The sequence below is a fragment of the Mustela lutreola genome, chromosome 8 (assembly GCF_030435805.1).
Source record: "Mustela lutreola isolate mMusLut2 chromosome 8, mMusLut2.pri, whole genome shotgun sequence".
Classification (NCBI taxonomy): Eukaryota; Metazoa; Chordata; class Mammalia; order Carnivora; family Mustelidae; genus Mustela; species Mustela lutreola.
In genome coordinates this window covers 103,706,515-103,713,165 of record NC_081297.1, presented here as the reverse complement: position 1 = coordinate 103,713,165, position 6,651 = coordinate 103,706,515, and positions in this window count along the sequence as shown.

Sequence of the window (6,651 nt, the reverse complement as noted above, 5' to 3'; positions counted from 1 at the left end):
GGACTTCATCAAGATCAAAAGTTTCTGCACAGCAAAGGAAACAGTCAACAAAACAAAGAGGCAACCCAGGGAATGGGAGAGGATATTTGCAAATGACAGTACAGACAAAAGGTTGATATCCAGGATTTATAAAGAACTCAAACTCAACACACACAAAACAGATAATCATAACAAAAAATGGGCAGAAGATATGAACAGACACTTCTCTAATGACGACATACAAATGGCTATCAGATACATGAAAAAATGTTTATCATCACTATCCATTAGGGAGATTCAAATTAAAACCACATTGAGAGGATGTGGAGAAAGGGGAACCCTCTTACACTGTTGGTGGAAATGCAAGTTGGTGCAGCCTCTTTAGAGAACAGTGTGGAGATTCCTCAAGAAATTAAAAATAGAGCTTCCCTATCACCCTGCAATTGCACTACTGGTTATTTACCCCAAAGATACAGATATAGTGAAAAGAAGGGCCATCTGTACTCCAATGTTTAAAGGAGCAATGGCCATGGTCGCCAAACTGTGGAAAGAACCAAGATGCCCTTCAACGGACGAATGGATAAGGAAAATGTGGTCCCATACACACTATGGAGTATTATGCCTCCATCAGAAAGGATGAATACCCAACTTTTGTATCAACATGGACGGGACTGGAAAAGATCCTGCTGAGTGAAATAAGTCAAGCAGAGAGAGTCAATTATCATATGGTTTCACTTATTTGTGGAGCATAACAAATAATATGGAGGACATGGGGAGATGGAGAGAAGGGAATTGAGGGAAATTGGAAGAGGAGGTGAACCATAAGAGACTATGGACTCTGAAAAACAACCTGAGGGTTTTGAAGGGGCGAGGGGTGGGAGATTGGGGGAGCCAGGCAGTGGGTATTAAGGAGGGCACGTATTGCATGGAGCACTGGGTGTGGTGCAAAAACAATGAACACTGTTACGCTGAAAAGAAAAAAAAAATATCCAAATCCAGCAATTGCACTACCAGGTATTACCCAAAGGATACAAAAATATGGATTCAAAGGGATACATGCACCCTGATGTGTACAGTAGCATTATCAATAATAGCCCAAATTATGGAAAGAGCCCAAATCTCCCATCAACTAGGGGTGCCTAGGTGGCTCAGTCCTTTAAGCCTCCAACTCTTGATTTCAGCTCAGGTCATGATCTTAGGGTCCGGGGATCAAGCCCTTGTTGGGCTCCATGCTCAGCAAGGAGTCTGATTCAGGATTTTCATTCTCCCTTGCCCTGTGCTCTTCCTTCCGCTTGTGTGCACACGCTCACTCTCGTTCCCTCTCAGTCAGTCAAAGAAAGACAAATACCATATGATCTCACTCATAAGTGGAATTTAAGACACAAAACAGATGAGCATGGGGGGAAGAGGCAAGCCAGGAAACAGAGTCTTAACTAGAGAAAAAACTTACTGGAGGGGAGGTGGGCAGGGGATGGGTTAAATAGATGATTGGTATTAAAGAGGGCACTTGTGATGAACACTGGGTATTGTATGTATGTATGATATATGTATGTATGATGAATCACTAAATTCTAAATATTACACTGTATGTTAACTAATGGAATTTAAATAAAAACTTGAAAAAAACTTTTCTTATTAAAAACCTACCAACCGGGGCGCCTGGGTGGCTCAGTGGGTTAAAGCCTCTGCCTTCGGCTCAGGTCATGATCCCAGGGTCCTGGGATCGAGCCCCACATTGGGCTCTCTGCTCAACAGGGAGCTTCCTCCTCTCTCTCTGCCTGCCTCTCTGCCTACTTGTATGTAATCTCTGCCTGTTAAATAAATAAATAAATAAAATCTTTTAAAAACCCCACAAACCTACCAACCATTTTTAATCCTGCCTATCTCTATTTTTGTATTATCCTTAAAAGTCAACCTTGAAAAGGCTCTCGATAGTTCCTATTTGTTTCCATATGTTCCTCAGTCCATCACCTTCTGAATTTCATCCTCACTGAAACCTCTCTATTAGTAAATCAACCACTTTCCCTTAATTCCTTTGACTTCCTGGCAGGATTTGACTCCGCTATCCACTGTTTCCCTTTGTGATAACCATTTTGTGGCTTTTCTGTTGTTTCTCTGCCAGCTGATTTACAGATAGCTAGTCACTCTCTTCTCCATGTTCCCATAGTGGCTAAGGGATTGTAACACTTACCATGTTCTATATTAATAATTTTTGAAGACTATAATTGTATCTTATTCACCTTAGTATTTGTATGCCCTAGTGAATATTTCTTGTGCCTAATAATCAGTTTGTTGAATAGTAAATAACTGAAAAATGGAGAAGTCAAGAAGACTTGAGGCTACTTTCCAAAGGTGGTTGAAACCAGTGAGATTTGTTAAAGCACACTGTCCTACAAAATCCTTCATGTCACAATACAGGATATTTTGTTCCCTGTACCCTCACCTAAATTTCATCTTTTTCAAACTGTGGCTATCAGAATGATCTCTGGAAACCAAATTTGCCCTTTAAATTTATTACTCTAGCTTTCTTCTTTCTGCTTTTCTCTTGTTTCTCAGAGGATTTTTTATTCTTTGCTTAAAATCTTACCCTAAGTATGTTTGAAGTAAGATAACATTTAACAAAGCAAAATTAAGCAAATACATAAAACATACTGGGAAATTTGGTGAAAAGATAATGAACTGACTACACAACTTTTGCCTTCTCCCAAAACTCCTTTAAAGCAAGTGAAGAAATTTTCAAAAATGCATAAACCTGTAAGGATAAGAGGAATGAAGGGGGAAAAAAAAAAAGAAGAATGAGAGAGAAGGCAACACAAAATCTTGAAATCTGGACTACAAATGGTGGTATAGGGCAGTTCTGAGAGCTGAGCAGTCAAAGCTAATTACCATTCCTCCTCCCCGCCAGGTCTCAAGAATTTGTAGTTGTGGGGAATCTCTGGACATGAGGGGAAGGAGATGGAAGATAGAAGCTAACAAAGACGGATTGAGAGTCTGTTTCCTGGGTGGTACAGTTGGTTAAGCCTCAGGCTTTTAGTCTCAGCTCAGGTGGAGATCTCAGGGTCTTGAGGTCAAGCCCCCCTTTGGACTCCACACTTAGGGTGGAGTCTGCTTTAGATGAGATTCTCTCTCCCTCTCCCTCTTCCCCTCCCACGTGTGCTCTGTCTCTCCCTCTCTCTCTAAAATAAATAAATAAATCTTTTAAAAAGAAATATTAATATAATTAAGCAGTTACCTGTTATTTACTTACCACCAAGGAATAAAACAGGAAAAACATGGTCTCTGTTTTGGAGAACACTAGGTAGAGTTGAAGGAGGAATACCATACAGAAAATAGGTAGACTAATGAAACATAGGCTTGCCAGGCCAGGACCTCTGTCCTTCACTTAACTTTTAAAATGCTAGCAACCAGGCCTTTGTTTTGTAGCAGGCAATAGGAAGAGGTTTTTCTGGGGAATCTGACAGCCTACGAGATGAGATCTAAGGATCCCGATGAAACTAACTCAACACAGCTTGATCATCCTTCAGCAAAGTATGCACAGTCAAATCCATATAGGCTCTTAGAACTCAAAATTAAACTTTTAGTTTTCCACTCCTAATAAGCAGACAACCAAGGATTACCAAATTACTGAGAAATGCCTCTAATATGAAAGATACAATTCAAAATAAACAAAATGGTGTATTAGAGGAAACATAGGGAAGTAACGTAAAAACAAACAGAACAGAACCATTATTATTACTATATTCAGATAAAATAAAAAATAGTAAATATGACACAAAACATTTAGAGAACAAAAGAGAGCTATTGGAAATTTAAAATATGATAGAAATGAAAAAAAAAATCAGTTAAAAGTTCAGATGGTAGGGTGCCTAGGTGGCTCAGTCAGTTAGGTGTTTGCCTTTGGCTCAGATCATGATTCTGGGGTCCTGGAATTGAGTTCTGCATTGGGCTCTCTGTTTAGCGGAGAGTCTGCTTCTCCCTCTGTCATCCCCACTGCCCCTCCCACCCCCCACAGGTGCTTGCTTTCTCTCTCTCCAAAAACAAATAACAAATAAAATTAAAAAAAAAAAAAAGGTCAGATGATAAAATCAAAGAAATCTCTCAGAAAGTAGAACAAAAAAACAAGAAATGGAAAAGAGGGAAGAAAACACAAGAACATCTGTATTAGTTTGCTAGGGCTGCCATAACAAAATACCACCAGCTCGGTGGCTTAAACAATGGAAATTTATGTTCTAACAGTTGTAGAAGCTAGACATCTAAGATCAAGTCATTGTCAGATGGGGTTTCTCCTGAGGCTGTTCTCCTTGGCTTGCAGACAGTGACCTTCTTGATATGTCCTCATATGGCCTTTTATCTGTGCATACACATAATTAATGTCTCCTCCTTTTCTTATAAAGGACTACTAGATTGGGACCTCAGCCTTATGACCTCATTTAATTACCTTAATTACCTCTTCAAAGGCCTAATCTTTATATACAGTCACAGGGAGTTTAGGCGTTCAACATACGAATTTTAGAGGGATACGATTCATTCCGTATAACTACATCAGATGACCGGGCTAGGAATTCCAAAAAGAATGAAGAAACTGGAAGGAAAGAAATAATAAATATATGATTCAAGAAAGTTTTTCTTGTACATTTCCTGTTACGAGGTTCTAAGCTGAAAGATCCTCCAAACACCCAGAACAAAAAATGAAAACAGATCCACATCAAGGCACATCATCTCGAACTTCACAACACTGGAGAGAAAGAGATCATAGATACTTCCAGGTTATAGATTCAGAATGGCTTCAGATGGCTCAGTAGCAACCCTGTAATCTAAGGGAGCAACGGATTTCCCTAGACTCAGTTCTGCAAGTAGTCCCATTTCAATAGACCACCTTCAAAATTCTAAAGAGAATTAATTCCAGCTTAATACTCCATGTCCAGCCAACTATCAACCAAGTGTGTGAATAGAACAAAGATAATTTCAGACATGCTAAGTCTCCAAAAAAATACCTTTCATGAACCCTTTCTCAGGAAGACTCTGGAGGTATGACCCACCAGAAGGAAGAAACAAACTAAGGAGGCAATTGTGAAATACAGGAAACACAATAAATATCAAATACGGAGATAAGAGAGTCCCAAGATGATGCTGAAAGAGCAAGGCCAGGATGATAGCAAAGACAGAAACCAGTTCCAGTTAGATTTGGTGGGAAATCTTTGGGAATTACTGCTTCAGAAAGATGAAATTGGGGTTTCTGGCTGGCTCAGTCAGAAGAGGATGTGACTCTCCAGCTCGGGGTCATAAGTTCAAGGCCACATTGGGTGTAGAGATACCTTCAATAAATTAATAAACAAGAAGAAAAGGATAAAATTGACAAAATTCCAGCTGCTCTGAAGCTTCAGAGAATATTTAAATACTTAATATTTGGGCACCTGGGTGGCTTAGTTGGTTAAGCCACTGCCTTCAGCTCAGGTCATGATCCCGGAGTCCTGGGATTGAGCCCCACATCAGGCTCAGCTCCATGGGGAGTCTGCTTCTCCCTCTGACCTTCTCCTCTCTCCTGCTCTCTCTCTCAAATAAATAAATAAAATCTTAAAAAAAAATACTTAATACTTAACGTTTAAATATTAGATCTAGAGTTTGGGAAGTAAACCAATGAGATACACAGAATACTGAGCAAATTTAAGAGCCATGCACTTATTAGCTCTAGGGAAAATACAATCTTTCACTAGATAAGAAAATAATTGTATTTGTGACTATGTAAATACTGAGTATTTGCCTAACAAAAATGTATAATTACATTGGAAGGATGAGCATTGGGGAAGGGTGCCATGTATGATGGAGATTGAGGAGGAGGAAATAGAGCCTAATCCTTAACTTCCATAGTGGAAAGTCAGCATCCTAATAGTCCAGGAAAGTCAGCATCCTAATAGTCCAAGAAAAAGCAATATAAACCTAACACTTAAAAGCATGATGGTAAATATTAAAAAAAAAACAAACATTAAAAGAGCAGAAAGCAGTTGCATGTAAGGGGGAAGAAATGAGGAGGTACATCTTTCATAAATTTTGTGGAGCTGACTCTAAATATTGAGGATTTATAACCTTATTAAAATTAAAAATGAGGAGCACCTGGGTGGCTCAGTGGGTTAAAGCCTCTGCCTTCGGCTCAGGTCATGATCCCAGGGTCCTGGGATCAAGCCCCTCATAGGGCTCTCTGCTCAGCAGGGAGCCTGCTTCCCTTCCTCTCTCTCTGCCTGTCTCTCTACCTAATTGTGATGTCTGTCTGTCAAATAAATAAATAAAATCTTTAAAAAGAAAAGCTAAAAAAATTTAAAAATGATTGAAAAAATACAATTGCATAATAGACATGCATTTAATTGGAAAACTATGAATGACAATCACTCTTAATTACAATTTTTATTAATTTCCTTTCACAACTTTCACGACCTTTTTTAAAAGATTCTATTTATTTATTTATTTATTTGAGAGAGAGAGAAAGTGAGAGAGCATGAGAGGGGAGAAGGTCAAAGGGAGAAGCAGATGTCCCATGGAGCTGGGAGCTTGATGTGGGACTTGATCTGGAGACTCCAGGATCATGACTTGAGCTGAAGGCAGTGGCTTAACAACTAAGCCGCCCAGGTGCCCTCTTTTCACAACTTCTAAGTAAATATTTTTTAAATGAGTCCACTA